Source organism: Camelina sativa, chromosome 13 (assembly GCF_030686135.1).
Source record: "Camelina sativa cultivar CO46 ecotype springtype chromosome 13, ASM3068613v1".
NCBI lineage: Eukaryota > Viridiplantae > Streptophyta > Magnoliopsida > Brassicales > Brassicaceae > Camelina > Camelina sativa.
The window spans coordinates 13,353,256-13,377,084 of record NC_141892.1 but is presented as its reverse complement, the minus strand read 5'-3'; the positions used below and the strand labels follow the sequence as shown (position 1 = coordinate 13,377,084).

The following is a 23,829-nucleotide window of genomic DNA, read 5'->3' as shown; positions in this document are numbered from 1 at the left end:
CATCGAACTTTATATAATAAGAGATATATATATAAAGCACTCCTTTGTTTGCAAAAAGCTTTAGTGAAGCAATTACAAGCCAAACTCTCTAATCAATGTTACAAATATACTCAAAGCAGGTTTTAGTTTTTGACATATTAAATTATCTATAATAATAATAATAATAATAATAATAATAATATGTTAAATTTGAACTACTAAAACTAATGGATATTTTTTTTAAAGTTGGTCTTTATAAAATAAGTAATGAATTCAACATATATTTGAGGATATTTTTGTAAACTGTATTCAGGACATAAATGTAATTATCAAATTCCTAAAGGTTTTCCATATGAATCTCTATATATACTATTCTTCATTGATCTCAAAGTCTTGATAACCTAATCTAATCTCTATTTTCTCACCGCCGCCTAGACTTTGCTATTCAACTTCTTCTTCTCTCTTTCTCTAGTGGCATCATCTCAGACTCAAGCATATCTTGGAGCAATCTCTTAGTCAATCCAACTGCTTGACTCAGATGACTCTACATCAGAATAGATCTGAAATATTCTGGCATCAACATTTGCTAAACCATGCCGTGGATACATCATCATAAACAATGGAAAAAGGTACCAAAGATATATATGACCGCAAAGGTCTCACCACTCTAACCGATTAACTTAGTCTCTTAGGCAAAGCCATATACAAGGCGCACTCTAGCCTAAAGGACATGAAGCGCTTTAGGTAGGATATCGATATTTAAAAATTTGGGGCATCATTTTAGTGGAAACCGTGTAATGTCATGGTTGGGGAAAAGTTAATTTCTTGAGTTGGTGATATCATTTCTTATCTTTGGATCAGCGTGTTTTTTTTATTTATAATAAAGTTGTTTGTTAATGGACTTGAATTTTTGATTTTTTTTGAAGCAGCGAAACACTACGATACATCTTGTACATATGATTACAAATATATAGTGGATCAAATTGGAGGACAAGACACGCTTCGTCCCTGATTAAAATGCATGAACATCTCCTCAATCATGAAGCAAAATTCCCCTCGACTACCCTAAGTTAGGTTAGTCACTGCTCAACGTCTTCAATCCATGGTAAACATGTTTTCATCCTTTACTTCCAATAAATTGTGGTAAAGATCATATCCAATTTTACATTAGAATCGACTCATTTACAAAAGAAAAAAATAGAAAACTTTGTCTAGGATACGTTTTCCAATACGTATACTTATTAGGATAATTAATGTATATGATTATGGTATTGCATTGACTCACAAATATATTTTTGTCACAAAGTCCCTATAACATTCATGTTATATTCAAAGCAAAAAATTGCTCTTAATTTTCACATTTTCAAGATTTTCGCATAGATTTCCAAATTTCACATAAATTTCAAACAGTAAAACCTAATTGTTTCTAGATTCTCACACGATTTTTGATTTTTGTTAACAAAATCTATTTTATTATACATCCATTTAAGATTACCCAATTTTAAAACAAACGACCAACATCCCAAACAATTGAGGCATTAAATGTTATAAATTTGTTTAAAAAAATCTAATATATATTCAGTTAAGATGTTTAATATATATTCTTCTGTAATTTTTAACAACTTTCAAAAAACAAAAGCTGGAACTAAAATCCCAATAATTTGGGTTCCTAGTACTTCTAACCATTTGTGAGTAAATATATGTATATAAAAATTATATATATGTATATTTATCTAATATTTTTAAATTAATAAAATAATAAGTTACTAAATCTTAAAAGCATGAAGAAAATAACTAAATATGTTACCTTTTAGGTGTCAAACCTTAAACAACACATCGTCACTAGAATATAAAACGATAAACTATATGTAGTATGTAATATATCATATGTTTAATTGTATATCATAGAGGTGAAATATTTTCTTATTTAATCATCTACCATAAAAAATTTAGCGATAATATGTTGGCAAATTTGACTTATTTATTTGTATTTATTACTATTTGCCATAAATAAGGTGACATATTTCTTCGTAGTTTTGACTATTTTGCTAATTTTGTGAAGAAAACAAATTGATATATAATTAAAAAAAATATTTCGACTAATGTAACTCATCACTACCACATTTGAGAAGTACAAATAACAAAATTTTATGTTGTGTCCTCACCAAATATAACTTTTACATGAGACATTTTGCATATCACATTTGAAAATATTTCAATTATTTCATTGTACCTAATGAAAATGAAAAATGCCGAAACAAGTAATTTACACTATCACTTTACATGAAAAAAGAGTTAACTATATTATTAAACATCTATAAAAAAAATTTAATAATTGCCAAAAACATACTGTACTTTCATTATATTAGTGCTAACATTATTGTCATGAATTCAATGATTTTTTCATAGTTTGTAATTAACAGATGCATATATCAATGTTAATGTTAAGAAAAGATTGAAATCCTAGAATTATAGCAAGATTGGGCCAATTTCTAACAAGGTAGCTTTTCACTGTTAGCACCAAACCAAAAACATGAAATTAAAATAAAATTTTGTTCTTTTCTTGTTCGTCTTATTCAAAACAAAGTTATACTTTAATTTCATGCAAAAATGAAAAGGTTTATTAATTTGGAAATTGGCTCAATTTTGCTCTGATTCTAGAATTCGATCTTTTTCCTAGCGATAGCATTGACATATTCTTCTGTTAATTAATTACAAACGAAGAAAAAATCATTGAAACCATGAAAAATATTTTAGCATTAATTTAATGGGAGTATGATTTTGCAATTATTACAATTTTCTTATAAATATTTAAAAGTATAATGAAATATATATTTTGCGATATAGTGAAAATTTAGATGATTTGTTTTGGCATTTTCCCTTTTCATTAGGTAAAATGAACTAATTTAACATTTTCAAATGTGTTAAAAAAGTCGCATGCAAAAGTTGAATATGGTGAAGACACATCATTAAATTTTATTAATCTTACTCCTCAAATATTGTATAAGCGATTAGCTACATAGAGTCAAAATGTTCTTTTTAAAATATTATATAATGTATATTTTCACAAAATTACAATAATAGTCAAAATTGGGAAGAAATATATCTCCTTATTTATGATAGATAATAAATAAGTACATATAAATGAGTCAAACTTGTCAACATATTATGACTAAATTATATACTACATGGTTAAGTGAAAATATTTCACCACTATGGTGTTCAGTTAAGTATATGATATATTGTATACAGTATAACCTCTATAAATTAATATTCTTTAAATTAATACTCGCTATAAATTAATAAATTTTTCCGGTTCCGAGTTGGGCCGGTGTAAAATGTAACACAATTTGATAAAATAATAAGATAATATTTTTTTTGAAAATCGTATGTAAAAATATAGTCCCAACAATATCATAAATTAATGATGATATAAACTATATATATATGTTTATCTAAAAAATATTAATGAAATATGACTATATTGTTGTTTGCCTATTCTTATTCTTGAATTTGCATTCTAGTTAGAACTTATCTCTAATCTTTAAAAACTTTTAATGTTGTATTCTCAAATTGCATCCAAAAATTGAGGGCAGTCCTAGTTGAAACGACCTGACCCGTTTTTTTTGTTTTAATAAATAAATAATAAATAATAATAATAATAATAAACTATAACTAGTGGTCTCATACCCACTAGCCACCTAACCACAATCATAACCAACAGCGGAAATAACCAATAGCAACATCCAATAAATATCCAATAACAATTCAATATTATAGCATAAACAATATCCAAATTTCAACCAACAGGAAACACTAAACCAACATCCTAACAATGTTTCTAATGACTCAACTCTAGCAACCTAGCAATGCCAGACAACAACCAATCGAGTCCCTAGAACATCCTCCTCTTCATTGCCTTGATTCCACGATCACACTTTGCCTTTACCTGCATCACAAACACAAATTGAGATGCATGAGTATTTGATAAATACTTAGTGAGGCAATCCTCCCATCTATTGGACTAAACACACAAGCAACAGTGATTCCAATGTTCCAAACAAACAACAAACAAAACATACAAACTAGGAAAACAAACATCGTCTCGCTGGAAGGGAGGTGTCGACCGACACCAGCCAAGTGTCGACCAACGCTGGCATTGGTGTCGATCGACAGTACGCCACAGTGTCGATCGATGCCATTTTGCTGGTGTCGACCGACACCAAGTAGTATCGATCAACACTCCACGTGCAACTGCGATCCGCTGCGAAGTCGAGAGTCGAATCTCGACTCCCAAACTACACCAACTTGTCCAATACTCAAAACCCAAGCCGAATATATTCATAGGAACCTATAGCAACCAATCCCAGCAAGAAAAGCACACAAAACAACAACAAACAAGCAAGAACAAGGAAATCAAACACTTAGATTAGCCATGGTCATGCACTCACCTCTTTGCAGCAAGTTTCTGACCAACAATGAACGAATCCACACTCCCAGCAAGCTTCCCACACATTCCTAGCCTTGAATCCTCACTCCCACAGCAAGATCTCACCCACAAAGCCTTGAAATCTCACAACTCTCGCAAAAACCTCTAGGAACTGTTTTCTCTCCTTTTCTCTCTGTTAAGCAGCCAAAACAACCAAAACTCCACGACCTAGGTCGACTTGCCACTTAAATAATCCGGTTCTATGGTTTTCTTAATGCTATTTTCAGACCGAGAGGTCCGCCACTAAGGCCACACAAGCCTCTCCAAGGCTCACAATCACTAAAAATGGACAAATTCTAACTCACAATACTCGCTGGCACTCCGTGCAATCTGACTGTCTCCTTCACATACTTCTTAGCCAAGACCGATGCTCCATCAGTCTTCTTAATGGCCATAAAATGTGCTGACTTAGTCAACCGATCCACAATCACCTAAATAGCATCAAACTTCCTGGACACTGATAAACCTACCACGAAGTCCGTCATAATCATATCCCACTTCCACTCTGAAATGGGAAGACTCTTCAGCAATCCACCTGGTACCGGATGCTCAGCCTTCACTAGTTGACACACATCACAACTCGCGACCCAACTAGCCACATCCTTCTTCATCCCGACCCAGTGATAATACCTCTTGAGATCACGGTACATCTTAGTCGCTCCTGGATGAATAGAGAACATGCTCGCATGAGGATCTCTTACCACAACTCCTCAACTCTTCATCCTTATGCACTCAAATCAGCCCATGTACCAAAATAGTACCATTAGCTGAGACCTGATACTCAGAGTCAACAGCCTTAGAGGCATTCACCAGCCCCAAATCATTCTCCTGAGTTAAACGCTCTCTGCTCAACATATCCGCTCTATCAGCTGCAACCAAACCCAACAGCTCCTGAGAAACCGCACACAAAGTCAAAGCATTGATCTCTCCTACCAAAGAATCCATATCCTGCTCATGAGCCGAAGCCGCCCTCTTCCGACTCAGAGCATCCACAACCAGGTTAGCCTTACCAGGTTGATAAGCTATCTCCAGATCATAATCCGCCACCAGCTCCATCCACCGCCTCTGCCTCAAGTTCAGCTTGGGCTATGTGAATATATACTTTAGGCTCTCATGATCTGTAAACACCTGAACCTTTGCAACATAAAGATAAGATCTCCAAATCTTTAGGGCAAAAACTACAATACCCATCTCAAAGTCATGAGTAGGATAATTTTCCTCATGCTTCCGCAACTGCCGCGAAGCATAGGCAATCATCTTCCCATGCTGCATCAAATGACACCCCAAACCAACTCTAGATGCATTTGTATACACCACATAGGGTTCTCCTTGCTCAGGCAAGCCAAAGCTGGAGTAGTAGTCAACATCTCCTTCAGGCTTGTAAAGCCCTCCTTGCACTCCTGTGACCACACAAAAGGAACATCCTTCCCTGTCAACTTAGTCATAGGACATGCTCTGCTTGCAAAGCCCTGCACAAACGTCCTGTAATAGCCTGCAACCCAAGGAAATTCCTGATCTCTGTGGCATTCTGCAGTCTAGGCCAATATCTAATAGCATGAATCTTCTCTGGATCTACTGAAACCCCATCTCACGCTGCCAGAAACTACACTTGCTCAGCTTAACAAACAACTTCTGCTCACACAGCTTATCCAGAACTGCTCTCAAATTCACTGCATCCTCCTTATGACTCTTAGAATAAACCAGGATGTCGACAATGAAGATGATGACATACACGCCTAGAAACTCCTGAAACACGCTGTTCATCAATCTCATAAACGCTGCTGGCGCATTTGCTAACCCAAACAACATCACCACAAACTCATAAACCCATACCTCGTCCTTCTACTTGACGAACAACATCGACGCTCCCCACGGTGAAGTGAAAAGACATAAGAACCCCCTATTTTTCTTTCTCAGCTCTACTAGGCTAATAATTAAGTATGCTGACGTCAACTCACCACCACCCGGATATCACCACCTTTTGTCCACCCAAGAACCTCTAGTAACTTGTCTCTTAGGGAAACTTCCACAAGATAGTGTATTACCAAGTTAGCTTTTTGCTTATCATTTCTCCACAGCAAATCATCAATACGAGCGTAATAAAACAAACAAGTACCATACGTTCGCACATTTTGATTCAACACATCAAATGCTTCGCAAGCCGCCAGCTCAAACCACTTGCTTTGTTTCCCTCATCAAGCTTACCAAAACCTTGAATCTAGCAACCCTGATTATCTCCAATGAACGTAATCCAACATCGTCGCAATGATTAGATTATCCTGCCATGAAGGCTTCTCGTGAACTTATGTATCTGGCAAACATGCCTTTCCCGGCTCAAACCTGCTGCAACTCCCCTTCCCGGGACTCCAGCACCACCGGCCTCACAATCATGGCGCAACAACCACACATTCATAACCGCTCTGGTCATAAACCCTTGACCCATTGGTCAACATATCCAACACCCAAGATTAAACCACCGTCAATCTCTCAAGGTCTACATTCAATTGTTACATTCAATTATACTCACGTCCTAGGCATTGCTTGCTCCCAACACATCCACCCTTAGGTCGCAACTTTCGAGTCATATAGATCTCACTCTCATACCAGTGTCTTCGAATTATACCGTCTCACTCTTTGACCACAATCCTCAAGATCTCGGTATCAGGGGAACTACTCATCCCCTCAGGGGAACATAGTCCCCTCTGCCACTCTCGACGCTCCCAGCCCCTCGAGCTATCGGTATTCAGGAGAATCACCATCCCCTCAGGAGCAACAATCCTTAACGACTATAAACATCTCCTGACCAAAAGTACCTCATGTGATCCAAGTATAACACTGCAAATGTTACACCTTCCCAATCAACTTCTCATATCAACCTGGATTACCCACCAAACAGAGAGGTATCTGATCCAACTGCATATGAACACCTATCTGCCCCTCTAGGCTCGATACCTCTCGAGAAGAATCTCGTACCGGTCATCTACAACTGCTCCATCCTCCTAAAAAAAGATGGATAGTCCTCAACATCCGCAGCCCTCGGCTGCACCCCGCCACATGCGGTACAACTGGAGCCTGCACTAGTACCGCTCTCGGTAATTGCTCCATAAGCACGCCAACAGATCCGCCAAGCGATCATCTCGACCCTGGGCTCCACCTGCTGCAACCCCACACTTGGGTTCCCAGCACCCCGGCACGCTCACCGGCTAACCCCCTCTGGTCCCTCCTGATACACTTGCGATCGTACGGCGTACCTCCTAGTGGAACTCTGGACCACACACTCGCTGGCTTCGGAAACCCGCCAGACCACGACCACGAAAAATGCCCACATCCACGACCAACAACTCAAACACCTGTAACCACTGGACTTCCAAGAACAGAGGCTAACAAGCAATCTTAACATAATACAAAACCACAAAAACATAAACTCACACTATATGCTCGAAGAGGATGTTCTAGGACTCCATGCCACACACAATAATAATAATAATCATCATCATCATCATCATAATAAACTATAATTAGTGGTCCCATAACCACTAGCCACCTAACCACAACTAACAGCGGAAATAACCAATCCAGACATCCAATAAATATCCAATAACAATCCAATATATAGCATAAACAATATCCAAATACCAAACAACAAGAAACACAAAACCAGCATCTTACCAATGTTTCTAATGACTCAACTCTAGCAACCTAGCAATGTCAGACAACAACCAATCAAGTCCCTAGGATATCCTCCTCTTCATTGCTTTGATTCCATGATCACACTTTGCCTTTACCTGCACCACAAACACAAATTGAGATGCATGAGTATTTGATAAACACTCAGTGAGGCAATCCTCCCATCTATAGGGCTTTACACACAAGCAACAATGAATTCAAACAAACAACAAACAAAACATACAAACCAGGAAAACAAACATCGTCTCGATGGAAGGGAGGTGTCGACCGACACTAGCCAAGTGTCGACCGACACTGGCATTGGTGTCGACCGACACTGGCATTGGTGTCGACTGACACTACCCCACAGTGTCGATCGATGCCATTTTGCTGGTGTCGACCGACACCAAGTAGAGTCGATCGACACTCCACCTGCAACTGCGATCCGCTGCAAAGTCGAGAGTCGAATCTCGACTCCCAAAATCCACCAACTCGTCCAATACTCAAAACCCAAGCCGAATATATTCATAGGAACCTGTAGCAACCAATCCCAGCAAGAAAAGCACACAAAACAACACCAAACAAGCAGGAACAAGGAAATCAAAGGCTTAGATTAGCCATGGTCATGCACTCACCTCTTTGTTGGAAGTTCCTAGAGGTTTTCCTTAAGCCAAACCGATCAAAATCGACAATTGAATCAATCTGGCCGAACCAAAAATAACTGGTGTCGACCGACACCACCATGGGTGTCGAACGACAACCACCCCCAAAACACAGAGTTTTGGTCGCGGGTGTTACACTAGTTGCGGTAATTGTTTTTTACATGTAATTGGTTCTAAAAACACCGTAATATGTTATTTGATTTTATCATTACCATGAAAGATAATACCATCAATTTCTTCTAAACTCTAAACTTCTAACATTTATCATTTTCGCCTAGATAATTAAGTAAACTATTAATATCAATCCTATTACGATAGCCAAGATTATAAATTAAGAAAATTCTATAAAAATGTGAATCATAACAAAAGTATCTTATTTTGAATAAAAAGTTTCAAAATTATGAAAAAAAATTCTCTTCATAAGTTAATATTTTATTAATTTATTCATAAATTAATAATTTTTAATTTATCGATAAATTAAAACCTTTATAAATTAATAAAATTTCATAGTCCTGGTCTTATTAATTTATTGAGGTTTTACTGTACATACTATATTTTTATCGTTTTATTTTCACGCTTTATAAGGTGTGAATCTAAAAATGTTTTTATCTTTCAAGAGTTAAGACTGGCATGCGTAATAACTTTTTTGTTTCAAGGCACACATGTCTTATATCCTTCTAATAAAATGAACAACTAATTATTTAATCATCAAATTTTTTTTGTTCAATGATAATTTTTCATTAGCATATTCTCAAAATATTTATCAAAATGATACAAATTAGATTTTTACCCGCGGTACAATATTTTTACAACAAAAAAAAATAAATTTTTAAAAATTGTATTTGTTTGTTAATTTTGTTTCTTTTGTTTAGTGTTTAAGATTGTATAATTTTATTTTAATTGTTAATTACTCCCTCTGTTTCAAAATATAAGATGTTTTAGAGGTTTTAGTTTGTTTCATAATATAAGATGTTTTCAACTTTCTAAGCAACTTTTAGATTAATTTCATATTTTTTTATTAGTTATTTTATGCAGTCTTGTTTTTGATTGGTTTAACTTTTAAAAAGTAGACATTCTTTATTATTTGTGCTTTTAGCCAAAACATCTTATATTTTGAAACGGAGGGAGTATAAAATTTGATCAATTTTATACCACAGACACGCGACAATTATTTAATATTATTTATACTAATGTTACATTTGTACCGTATCGAATTTCTTATGGTTATAAAAATAGAAATTTTTACTGCTTTTTAGATTAAACTTGTGAAAGAATTATTCTTACATTATTATATTTTTCGATTTTTTGTGTTTTTAAATTTAATCCGTAAGTTTAAAGTTATTTAGATTTAACCCGTGAAAAAATTATATCCATAAAAGTTATTTTGCAGTTTACCGCATATTAATTTATATTATAAATACTCCAATTTATTAGATTTAAACCGTGAAATAATTATTTTGGATTTTTTATCAGCATATTAATAACCATTAAAGTTTTAATTGTTCGTATGAAACAATATAGTTATTACTTAATATTAGAGTTTTTAAAAGAAGAAAATATTGTATATATATTTTTGGCATATGTTATTAAGTGTAATAAATTTCTTAATATATAAATGTTTTTAGGAAATTGTAAACCAAATTTGTAGAGACATTTTAGGAATCTAATTGATTTTGTTTGTATGTGCATTTTTTTAAAGATTAACTTTGTGAATAAGTATAACTTAAAGGACACCAAATGCACTTCAATTTATAGAAACACCACAGGATAATTATTTAGTTTTATTTATTATAATTTGAGAAATCTGAGGAATCAACCCCTAAGTACCACAAATCAAGTAATGTAGATGACTAAATCTACATTTTACAATCAAAATATGTAAAGCAAAAATTTATATAGAAAGTCTATACTAACAAAATCTCTAAAGATAGTTTTGGTGATTTTATAGGACTAAAACTTTAATGGGTAGAGCTATTTTTGGAAAAATCGGAATGTATAGATATTGTTAAGATTTTTTGACAATAAATGTAACAAATGTTGGTCGATCGATTTAAGAAAGTTTAGTATTTGAGTTTCTCTGCAATGTTATTTATGGAATTTTTTTAGGGGTTAATGTTATAAATAAAAATTTAAATAAGTAAAACTTAAAGGGCATGCTCAACATAGCACAAAATCCCTAATTGCATCGACCGACACCTCTACATGGCATCGACTGATGCTCCTTGGTCAAAACGGCCGTCCTCGCATTGCATCGACCGAGCATCATTTTCCCCGTAGCTTCTCGTTGGATTTTTATTCCTACAAACGTTGAAAGCCTCACAAGCGTTAACTAACATTCTAACAAGCCACACAACACATAAACAAGCAAATCAGAGAAATCTCCAGCTTAGATGAGCCATGGTCATGCACTTACCTTTGCCAAGACGATTATGAACCTCAAACAAGCAAGAAAACACTTCCAATTCAACGATCCCAGCTACAGATCTCTACAGGAAACAGCTTCCAATCTCCAGAAATCCTCAAGAACACTTTTCTCTCTTCCTTTTCTCTCAAAAGCGGCTAAACATGACTAATGAGACAAACATTCGAGTTAAGGGTTTTCCCTAAACCCAAAACGCAGCGTTTAACTTAAACTCCTCCGCACAAAACCGGCCTTGCATCGACAGATGCACATAGTGCATCAACCGATGCATCCCCTAAACTAGGATTTTTGTTCGCGGATGTTACAAGTCTCCCCACCAACATAGATTTGTCCTTAAATCTCGAACAACCATCAATCAAGGACTCATGTGCACCCGTCTCCACGGCCCGTACTCCTCCGACCGATTTACGAAAGGTCACCTCTAGGCGATAGACTCACATTCCAAGCATTACTTGCTCTCGACTTTTCGACTTCCCTTTACTCATAGGCCTAAACCTTGAGTTTTTATTGGCTCCTCATCAGACCTAAGTCTGCATGCCATAATGTTGGCTCCTCATCGGGCCTAAACCCGCATGCCATATATATAAGGAAGTCCAATATTCGTCTCTCGGGTTGCCACCCTACAGCGCGCCCCCTGATCGTCATCCGAAGTTGATATACCAACCATACTCCCAAGCCACAAAGTCCCAGAATATGATAGTACTAGGAGAACGAACATTCCCCAAGATTCGCGAGCAAACAATTCTAAACACGTCTGAGTCCTATCCCTAACCAAGTTCCCTTCCTGTGACTCGCGTAAAACAACACAATGTCCTACCAGCCACATATCCCCTCACTGGAATACCTCATGACCACACAAGGATCATCTAAACGCCACTAGGGCCGCCACGAAGGCCAAAAAATGTTCTAAACAGGACCGCCAACAAGGCCAACAAATGTCCTAAACAGGACGCCACCAAGGCTAAACAAATGTCCTCAACAGAACAGTCACAAAGACCACTCGTCCCAAATGATCGTCACAAAGACCACTCTTCCCGAAGGACCGTCTAAACAGGTATATTGGCTAAACAGTCCGCCACAAAGGCCACACAATTGGCTAAACAGCCTGCCACAAAGGCCACACAATTGGCTAAACAGCCCACCACCAAGGCCACACACTGTCTCAAAAGACCGCCACACACGGGCACCATCTCAAAAGTCCGCCACAAAGGCCACACAAGTCCCTCCAAGGCTCACAACCCCTAAAAATGGACAAATTCTAACTCCCATAAAACTTTCCATTTTTAAAACTTTCCACTTTTGGAAACTTGCCACTTTTAAAAACCTTCTAATTCAGGAAACTTTCCCTCAAACCACCGCCTCATGGAAATTTCATACCCCTAACACCACCTCATCTTGTTACTTAGTGACACAACCAACCACCCCTAAGCGACCAAGTAAACAAGAGAGATGGGCTGGAATACTCCATTTCCGTCCAGCCACGGACTACAGCTGGGACCAGGCTAGACAGGCTCAAGCCGCGACTTGCTTCTCATACCACTTCTTAAACCTTACCTTCATCCTCGCCTCTGGCTCCCAAGTCTGCTTCTCAACACCATCACAATCCCACAGGACTCTCATCAAAGGAACCTTTTTCTTCCGAAGTTCCTTGATCCTCCTCTCGAGAACCCTCACTTGTCTCGCCTCCAACGTCATGTGGAGGCTTCGGTCGATCGAATTAGGGATTTCGTGCAATGTTGAGCATGCGTCGGTCAATATAGTGTGACTGTCGGTCGATGCAAGTGAACCTTGCATCGGTCAATGCAAACTTGTGTCGATCTATGCAACCCTAGTTGGTGCCGGTTGATGCATGGGTTGGTGTCGTTTGATGGAGTTGTCTAGTTTGTTGTTTGGTTATTGATTGTTGTTTGGTGGTTAGAGTTTCCTCAATTGCGACAGGCTCAAGCCGCGACTTGCTTCTCAAACCACTTCTTAAACCTTACCTTTATCCTCGCCTCTGGCATTCAAGTCTGCTCCTCAACACCATCACAGTCCCACATGACTCTCATCAAAGGAACCTTTTTCTTCCGAAGTTCCTTGATCCTCCTCTCGAGAACCCTAACTGGTCTCGCCTCCAACGTCATGGAGCTTCGGTCGATCGAATTAGGGATTTCGTGCAATGTTGAGCATGCGTCGGTCAATATAGTGTGAGTGTCGGTCGATGCAAGTGAACCTTGCATCGGTCAATGCAAACTTGTGTCGATCTATGCAACCCTAGTTGGTGTCAGTTGATGCATGGGTTGGTGTCGTTCGATGCAGTTGTCTAGTTTGTTGTTTGGTTATTGATTGTTGTTTGGTGGTTAGAGTTTCCTCAATTGCGATGAAGAGGAGGGTGTTCTAGTGGCTCGTTGTTTTTGGTCTGGCTTCTGTTAGAGTTGGGTCATTAGAACATTATTAAGTTGTTGGTTTCATGTTTTATGACTCTGTTGGATTGAACTATTGGTTATTGGTTTATTATTTATTGGTTTAATGGTATCGTGTTAGTTATGGTCTGTTGTTTGGTTGTTTGTAGTTAGGTGGCTAGTGGGTATGGAACCACTAGTTAATTAGTTAATTATTCTTATTATAATTATTTAAAAAACGGATTGTGTACCCGATGATCTGATCGTGCAAGAAAAACAGCCCGAAACCTTAATCCAAACAAGCGGAACTAAGGTCAAAAGGAACCACCCGAAGCCCAACCCGAAGAGGTGCTAGACCATAGCCACGTATAGGACTTCAGATGACATTTTGGCTAAGTCAAGGGGTTTCCAGATATAAACTCTTTCCTAATTTTTCGAGAGGAGGACGCCACACATGACAAAGAGAGAGCGAGAGCTACCAAAGGCGATTTCCAGCCGATTTTCATAATTTCTTAGAGAGATTTGTTTTCTTAGTGTTTTCTTTTTTCCAGTTTGTAAATGATTATACTCGATTATTTTCACTGCAATTCTTATTCATCTCGTTTTCTATGTTTTGTGTGATGAGATCTTAGTAGTTAGTAGTGAATCAAATTTTTTAGGGATGGGATATGCTAATATGTATTCTTGATTGTTATGATGTTTTAGCTTGATTTTTTTTTCTAAAAATTCCCTTCATGCTATCAAGCGCCTCTTTCGGGAAGTACTTGTCATTGAACTCGTCCAGAAAATTCAACCAAGTCATCTTTTGCTGCACTCTTTGGGCTATCACCGAGCTCCACCACACACGTGCATCACTCGACAGATAATATGCTGCCAAGTCTATCTGATACCAATCCGAACATCGAAGCGACTGGAAGATGTCCTCTATCCTCTCCCTCCACTCATCCGCTACACTTGAGTCTGTACTCCTGGGAAGTCTCCCGCACCCACACGATTTAGCTGCACTATCATCTAAAGGTAATGTTCATCCACTACCTCAATCTCCGGCTGCCCGCCTGCCTGCAATCCAACCACAATCTGCACAACTGGAGCCTGCCCACCAACAATTGGTGGCACTACAAGAGTCTGCCCACCAACCACTAGCAGCACTACAAGAGCCTCCACACCAACCGTTGGTGGTACCACTGTTGGAAGCCGCACCAACACCTGAGCAAGCAAGTCTGCTAGAAGATCATCCCAACCTGGGGGACCACCTTATGCAACCCCCACATGCGAGGAACACCAGCCGAGCCCACCAACCCCATCGATACCACCACCAACCAAACCCCCAAGCCCTCCAAGATGAACCTATGACTCTGCCACCTCCTCGCTGGCCATGCTCTGGGCCACACTTACACTGGCCTCGTGTACATGTCCCCATCCACGAACACGAGCATGACCATGCCCACGACCACGACCCGCAGCTCCAGCACTTCCAACCATCTGTACCACCAAGAATAAAAGGCTAAGGAAACAAAACAATCTTGACTACACAAGGAAACACAACTTACTGTAGAATCACATTGAAGGCTCGAATAGGATGTTCTAGGACCCATGCCACAACCTATTGCCTAACTCATACAATCAATCAAGGATAAATCCAAACATCAACAAACACAAATCACAAAGCGAACCCGTATCTAGAATCGTAAGGGCTCTGATACTGAACTGAAACGAACATACCCATTTTAATAATAGATAATAAATAAATCAAAATATTTATTTAAATATCCAATAACTCAAATCACAAAATTAACCAATGAAAAATACCAATAATAATAAACCAAAAATTAACCAGAATCATAGACCAAGAGCTAGCAACTTAAACTATAGTTCTAACAATTTAGACTTTTAGTATTGAAAATTAAGACTTTAAAGGGATGTATTCAAACCATGATTTTGGAGGATTTTTATGAGATTTAGAAAATTAGAGATTTTGAGAGATTCTGGAGAGTTTTTAGGATATTTGGTGAAATTGTTAAATATTTTGTTTGTGACTTGATGAGGGTGAAAGAGATTATAATGGGTGATTTTAAAAGATCTTTAGAAAAAATGGATTTCAAAACAACAGAAAGAAGCAACTATTCTCTTTAATTTCCATTATCGTTAATCTCCTCCATTACCAATTTTTGCTTCTTATTCTTTCGTTCTTCTTCTTCCTTCTTCTTACAAAATGGCCAGTGGTCTGCAGCAAAAGCATAAAAATACTAGAAGAGTAAGGTGTATGCGATGATTTCGCCATAGACTTTTGTTCACGTCCCTTTTCATCCTCTTATCATGCCTATGCCTATTAAACATATAACCATATAATACTTATCATTACCATCTCTCTCTTTAGTGTTCTTTTTTGGTCTACGAAACAGGAAAACGAAAATGAAGTCATGTATTAGTAATTGTTAATCACTTCTGGAAAAGTATTTGTTATCTTTCTTGTTAAAGACAAAGACAGAGAGATAGGTAAATACATTTGTGGGTGTTTTTGATCTGGATGAGATGCAGCTCTTAAGTTCCACATATATTAGTGCTTTTTTTTTTTGTAAAACAAATATTTTAAAATATCATTTCAAGGTGTGATTTTATAAATTGAATTTCTAGTGTAAAAATATATCTAAAATTTCCCAAAATCTCTCAAAATCAATGTTACAGGATTTGAAAAAAAAAAAGAATTATGTGTTCAATAACGGTTGATTTTATATGATTTATTAAAATTGTTGTTTGAATAATAGAGATTTTGAGTGATTTTAAATGACTTTATAAAAATGTCATTTTCAATAACACTAGATTTAGGGAGAGATTTTAAAATTCTAAATTGAATAACATGTAATTTTAAACAAAATCCAAACTCTTCTAAAATCATAGTTTGAATATACTTTAGAGGGGGTTATTGGTACTCTGATTTTAATGGATTTGGAAATCCAAACAAAAATCATGTGTTATTCAATCATTGATTTTAAAATACTTATCAAAATTTGGTGTTATTGGTTTCATGATTTACAAATAATTATAAAAATCTCATGTTATTCATTTAATTATTTGTTTTTGGATTTCAAAATTTACAGTATGTTTTAAATAGATTTGAATAGATTTGAAAATGTAAAATAGAAAGGTTTAAATCCAAATATAAAATTTACAATTCCATATAGATTTAGAAATCATTTCTCTAGTTCCATAACGAGTTTACTTTTCGGTTAGTTGTGGACATTTTGGTCAAATGACGCGTAAGTAAATATTTAATTAAAAAAAAAAAAAAAACCTTGTCTTCCTCGTTGAAGAAAAATATCAAGAAAATACAAAACCTTGATATATTTATGAATATACGTTGTCTAACAATCGGATTAGTCTAACAATTCAAGATTCAAAAATATCAAGAAACCTTTTTTTCGTCCACCAATAAATATATTCACAGAATTAAGGAATAACAACTATGAAAATAAGGGCTTCCGTTCGTAAAATTTGTGAAAAGTGTCGACTAATCCGCTGGAGGGGACGAATTATAGTAATTTGTTCCAACCCGAGGCATAAACAAAGACAAGGATAATCTTACTAAACAAACTCACGTAAAGGAAACGGCACGTCCAAAGAGCTGGAAAAAAAAAGGTCTGTTTTGACATGAAATGGATATATCCATATATTTCTTGTGAAATGAAAAAATATGGCAAAACCTATATTATGAATTGGTTCACGTAAAAATACACGTAGTGGTTCACGTAAAAATGTACGTAGAATACCAAAGGGAGTTATTCATGTTCAAGCAAGTTTCAACAATACCATTGTGACCGTTACAGATGTACGGGGTCGGGTGATTTCTTGGTCCTCCGCAGGTACTTGTGGATTCCGGGGTACAAGAAGAGGAACTCCTTTTGCTGCCCAAACCGCAGCAGGAAATGCTATTCGAGCAGTAGTGGATCAAGGGATGCAACGAGCTGAAGTAAGGATAAAAGGCCCTGGACTCGGAAGAGATGCAGTATTACGAGCTATTCGTAGAAGCGGTATACTTTTAAGTTTCGTACGAGATGTAACCCCTATGCCACATAATGGTTGTAGACCCCCTAAAAAAAGACGTGTATAGAACTAACTAAAGGATGAAAGGGTTTCAAGAGAAATAAACGATTCAATGATCTGATCAAATAAAATTACTATGGTTCGAGAGAAAGTCAAAGTATCTACTCGGACACTACAGTGGAAGTGTGTTGAATCCAGAAGAGACAGTAAACGTCTTTATTATGGACGCTTTATTCTGTCTCCACTTATGAAAGGTCAAGGCGACACAATAGGCATTGCGATGCGAAGAGCTTTACTTGGCGAAATAGAAGGAACATGTATTACACGTGCAAAATCTGAGAACATACCACATGACTATTCTAACATAGTAGGTATTCAAGAATCAGTACATGAAATTTTAATGAATTTGAACGAGATTGTATTAAGAAGTAATCTATATGGAACGCGCAACGCGCTGATTTGTGTCCAAGGTCCTGGATATATAACTGCTCGAGACATAATTTTACCGCCCTCTGTGGAAATCATTGATAATACACAGCATATAGCTACCTTAACGGAACCAATAGATTTGTGTATTGAATTAAAAATCGAGAGGAATCGCGGATATAGTCTAAAAATGTCAAATAACTTTGAAGACAGAAGTTATCCTATCGATGTTGTATTCATGCCTGTTCAAAACGCGAATCATAGTATTCATTCTTATGGGAATGGGAATGAAAAACAAGAGATTCTTTTTCTAGAAATATGGACAAATGGAAGTTTAACTCCTAAAGAAGCACTTCATGAAGCCTCCCGGAATTTGATTAATTTATTTATTCCTTTTCTACATGTAGAAGAAGAAACGTTCTATTTAGTTAACCTAAGAAAAAAAACAAAAGAACTAGCCTTTCAATATATTTTTATTGACCAATTAGAATTGCCTCCCAGAATCTATAATTGTCTCAAAAAGTCCAATATACATACATTATTGGACCTTTTGAATAACAGTCAAGAAGACCTTATCAAAATTGAACATTTTCACGTAGAAGATGTAAAAAAGATATTAGACATTCTAGAAAAAAAATAGAAAAAGCATTTCAAAAAAAATTGACTAAAAAATCAATTTGAAATTGAAATGGATTTTAAACCTTCAACGTAATTTCTATTTTCCAGTCGAACCCTTTTTAATTAATTAATGAAATGAATTAGATATGTATCTAGGGAGAATTCATTTGGAAATGATTACTCCCTAGATACCCACGTCTTTTATTTTACAATTGAATAAATTTAATTAAAAAAGACCTAAAGTTAGAGATTTATCAATCGGTAATGTTGCTCCAATACCTAACCACAGCGCCGCCACAGTGCCAATCAAAAAGACGGTTGTCGCTACTGGACGACGAAATGGATTTTGAAACTTATTAACATTTTCCAAAAAGGGTACGGTTAATAATCCCGCTGGTACTGAAACCATTAAAAGAACACCCAATAATTTGTTAGGCACTGTACGAAGTATTTGAAATACAGGAAAGAAATACCATTCAGGTAATATTTCTAAAGGAGTTGCAAAAGGATCCGCAGGTTCACCAATCATTGATGGTTCTAAAACCGCTAAGCCTACGTTACATGCAATGGTACCAAGAATGACTACTGGAAAAATATATAAAAGGTCGTTGGGCCATGCGGGTTCCCCGTAATAATTGTGACCCATACCTTTAGCTAATTTAGCTCGTAATACAGGATCATTCAAATCTGGTTTTTTTGTTATTGGGATAGGTGAATTCTTATGGATCCATCCCCCGAGGGAACCGGACATGATAATTTTTTATCATCCTGCTCGAGCAAGAATTAATCAAACTAAATGAATACATACAAAAAATATATATGTTATCCACAAGTATTTAATATGTAAAAAAAGAATTATCCGATTCCAAAGTTATTGCAACTAAAGATTCCAGAAATTCCATTCTTACAGGTAAATGCTCAACACCCACGTAAGCTTAAAAAGTTGATCATGATTAAGTGCTTTCTGGGTCGTCTCATACCTTATCAATTCGTCCTTAATCTCAAAAATTATATCGAGATTTTTCAAATACAAAGGATTTACTTGTTACTAATGGAGTCTACCCTCTACTCTTCATTAGATCCTGTATTCACTCCGATAGTATTATAAATCGTGTTGATGCAGAGAAAATGAATGCATTTACATACTATTAATTATTTTTTTTAGTCCAAAATAACTAAAAACATAATCAGGATTATGTTCCATCCCTTAATCTACTGGATTTTACGGAGCCCACTCATCCACGACAGCGTCGGGTATGATCATAGAAAAGTTTCTCTTCAAGTGAACCAGCCTATCCCCTGTATGGGGCTTACACAGTGGTTGGAACAAAGACACATTTGGTTGGGAATTCCAATGTAGCAGATAAAGTCATATTTCTGCACGGCCCGATCAATAGTTCAAGTCACACACTCCCATAATCCATTATCTCTTCATAGAATTCCCTTCAACCTTTTATGTCAAAAAAATAATAAAATATTGTGGAGTTGAAGGGAAATATCCAAATACATGTCTTATTTTTTTAATAATCCATATTTATAGCAATAAAATACTATCGTTCCTTCACCAAGTAATAAGTAAGTACAAATATCTATAATCTATATTCTATATTATTTATAAGGGACCAGAAATACCTTGCTTACGTATCATTAGGAAATGCATTAACATAAAGACGGCCGTAAGAAGAGGTAATACAAAAGTGTGTAAACTATAAAAACGAGTCAAAGTGGATTGTCCAACACTAGCACTTCCGCGTAATAATTCTACAAGAGGTGATCCTATTACCGGAATAGCGTCAGGTACACCTGTTACAATTTTGACTGCCCAATAACCAATTTGATCCCAAGGTAAAGAATAACCTGTTACACCAAAAGATGCGGTCAATACACCCAGAACCACACCAGTAACCCAAGTTAATTCGCGAGGTTTTTTAAAACCACCGGTGAGGTATACACGAAATACGTGCAGGATCATCATTAGGACCATCATACTTGCCGACCATCTATGAACTGATCGGATTAACCAACCAAAGTTAGCTTCAGTCATTATATATTGAACAGAAGCAAAAGCTTCAGTAACGGTTGGATGGTAATAAAAAGTCATAGCAAATCCCGTAGCTACTTGTACTAAAAAACAAGTAAGGGTAATTCCACCTAGACAATAAAATATGTTGACATGTGGAGGAACATATTTACTAGTTATATCATCTGCAATCGCCTGAATCTCAAGACGTTCTTCGAACCAATCATAAACTTTATTGAGATAGGTAAACCAAGGTTACTCCCCCTCCAAGAACTGTATATGAGAATTTCATCTCGTACAGCTCAAACAAAAAAAGACCCAAATACTTATTGAAACAGATATGGAATATAAAGTTTTAAACTTGTCTCTCGTTCAATATTATTTAAAGATATGAAAGAGTCAAAATGCGAAAGCTCGTCTTTGTGGTTAAATGCCAAAAAATCAAGTAAGCTCATTCGTCTTTATGTTGTGTTGATCGTTACAGGCCTCTTGAATCTTCTAGATTACCTATCTTTATTATCTTTTTTTATTTGGTATTTGTATGGAACGGGGATAGGGATTTCTTCTTGTTTTCTTTATTATTGATAGGAATTCTCTTGTTAAGACCCTACTTAACTAATCAATTGAAACCTCAGATTCATACGAGAACCACGATAATTCAATGAAACCTTCAAAGTCCAAAGTTCACTGAGTGAGAACCATTGGATCATCACTTATTCAATCAAAAAAAAGCTATAATGACTAAAAACATAAAATACAAAGAAGCGTTTGTCCTTTGATCCAAATAAGAGTTTAAAAGCAGAAAACTATTTTGATTTATTAAAGTTTATAAGATAGAACGGAAAGAAGTCCGGCTACGAGGTCTGAGTATTAAGTATGAATCATAGTTCGAATACTTTGTGATCTATTTGATCTATTTCGTGCTCCAGATACTCGAATGAATATCCGACGAAGTAAAACCATCTTGATAAAGATGACAGACCCCATTCTCTGTACTATCCGTAGGGTCAATTCTAACAAGTCACACACTCATATTCTGGAAATATACAATACAGAAAATAATTTCGCGGTCGAACTACCAAAGGCTAATAGGCTAAAATTGTTAGACCTACATACTTTACTTTTTTGTATCGAGCTAAAAGCGAGAACTTCAAGATTCTTCTCAGTCTAATTAACTGAAATTCCATCCAGTAGAACAGAAGAATTATAAATCTCCAAAATAATAGATAGGAATACTGCAAATAGAGCCATTGCAACACCCATCAAAGGGGTCGTTCCCCATCCAGGAGCTACTTTACCATATTCGGAATTCAATGGTTTCAATAACTTCCCTACAGTAGTGCTTCTTGGACCAGATCTAGAACTATCCTCAACAGTTTGTGTAGCCATAAATCTTATTTTGTATTCATTACGATCTGTTGACTTTGTATACCATTCCGTTGTAAATAAATGATCTTAGCATAGATCCAGTGTGGTCTTTCAATTCTATAATAATGGAAACAGCAACCCTAGTCTCCATCTTTATATCTGGGTTACTTGTAAGTTTTACTGGGTATGCTCTATATACTGCCTTTGGGCAACCCTCTCAACAACTAAGAGATCCATTCGAGGAACACAGGGACAAATATTTGGAGGCTGATTACGTCAATGAAGATAATGAAATTTTTTTTCATTTTTTAGTTGAAATTTTAGGTGGTTCCCGAAAAAAAATAGCGAAAAAAATTATTCCTAAAGTGGATACTAAGAGAAATGTATAAACCAATGCTTCCATAAATTTGATCGTGGTTTACAATTATAGCTTTCATACCTGTTTTTTTTACTTGGGAGTATCCCTATAGAAAAAGAGTCAAAGAAACGGCAGCGATTTAAATAAAGATTCCTACAGTACCCTACCTATTAAATAAAATCGGAAACAGAAACTAGAAGAAAAAAAGCAATGTTGCATCAGACTGCTTGTCGTTTTGTAGTTGGATCTCCAAGTTTTTGGAATGCCCCAAATTCCACTTGAGCATCCAAATCTGGATCAATACCAGCAAAAACATCTCTGAAGAGGGTTCTAGAACCATGCCAAATGTGTCCAAAGAAGAAAAGTAGAGCAAATGAAGCATGTCCAAACGTAAACCAACCTCTTGGGCTGCTACGAAAAACACCATCGGATTTCAAAGTCGCACGATCTAATTCAAAAATCTCACCCAATTGAGCCCGTCTAGCATATTTTTTCACAGTTGCGGGATCACTATAACTCACTCCGTTGAGCTCACCACCATAAAACTCAACAGTTACACCTACTTGTTCGACACTATATTTTGATTCTGCCCTTCTAAATGGGACGCCGGCTCTAACAATTCCATCTCCGTCTACCAAAACAACCAGAAATGTTTCAAAAAAAGTAGGCATACGGCGTACAAAAAGTTCACGCCCTTCTTTATTTCTAAAGACGGGGTGTCCTAACCATCCAACAGCTATTCCATCCCCATTGTCCATTGAACCCACTCGGAATAACCCCCCTTTTGCTGGATTATTACCAATATAATCATAAAAAGCTAATTTTTCAGGAATTTTAGCCCAAGCTTCTGATAAACTTTGATTTTCAGCCAGTCCAGCACTAACTCGTCGATATATTTCTTGTTGAAAGTATCCCTGATCCCATTGATAACGAGTAGGACCAAATAATTCGATGGGAGTAGTTGCAGAACCATACCACATAGTTCCAGCAACAATAAAAGCTGCAAAAAAGACAGCAGCAATACTACTGGAAAGGACGGTTTCAATATTGCCCATACGTAATCCTTTATATAGACGTTGAGGCGGACGAACACTAAGATGGAATAGGCCCGCTAATATACCCAACGTCCCTGCTGCAATATGATGAGAGGCTATTCCTCCCGGAACAAAAGGGTCAAAACCCTCCACCCCCCACGCCGGGTTTACGGGTTGGACCTTTCCGGTTAGTCCATAAGGGTCGGATACCCATATTCCAGGACCATATAATCCTGTTACATGAAATGCGCCAAAACCGAAGCAAGCCACTCCTAAAAATCTTGGGTAAATCCAAAGAAGGTTTTCCTGTACGTTCATCACAAAAAATTTCTAGATCCCAATATACCCAATGCCAAATAGCTGCC

The 23,829-nt window shown here is 36.6% G+C and overlaps 1 long non-coding RNA gene across 4 annotated transcripts; it reads left to right on the top strand.

Annotated features, from left to right (window-relative positions):
* Window positions 1–371: 371 nt before the first annotated feature.
* On the top strand, window positions 372–14,261 carry LOC147929506 (uncharacterized). 4 transcript variants are annotated; one of them, XR_015578953.1, is made up of 3 exons: window positions 375–608; window positions 909–1,053; window positions 13,880–14,261. It is a non-coding gene; the product is annotated as an uncharacterized LOC147929506 (long non-coding RNA). The 4 variants fall into 4 exon arrangements; XR_015578951.1 differs by having other exon boundaries at window positions 909–1,084; XR_015578950.1 differs by lacking the exon at window positions 13,880–14,261 and having other exon boundaries at window positions 372–608; window positions 909–1,339.
* Window positions 14,262–23,829: the final 9,568 nt, after the last annotated feature.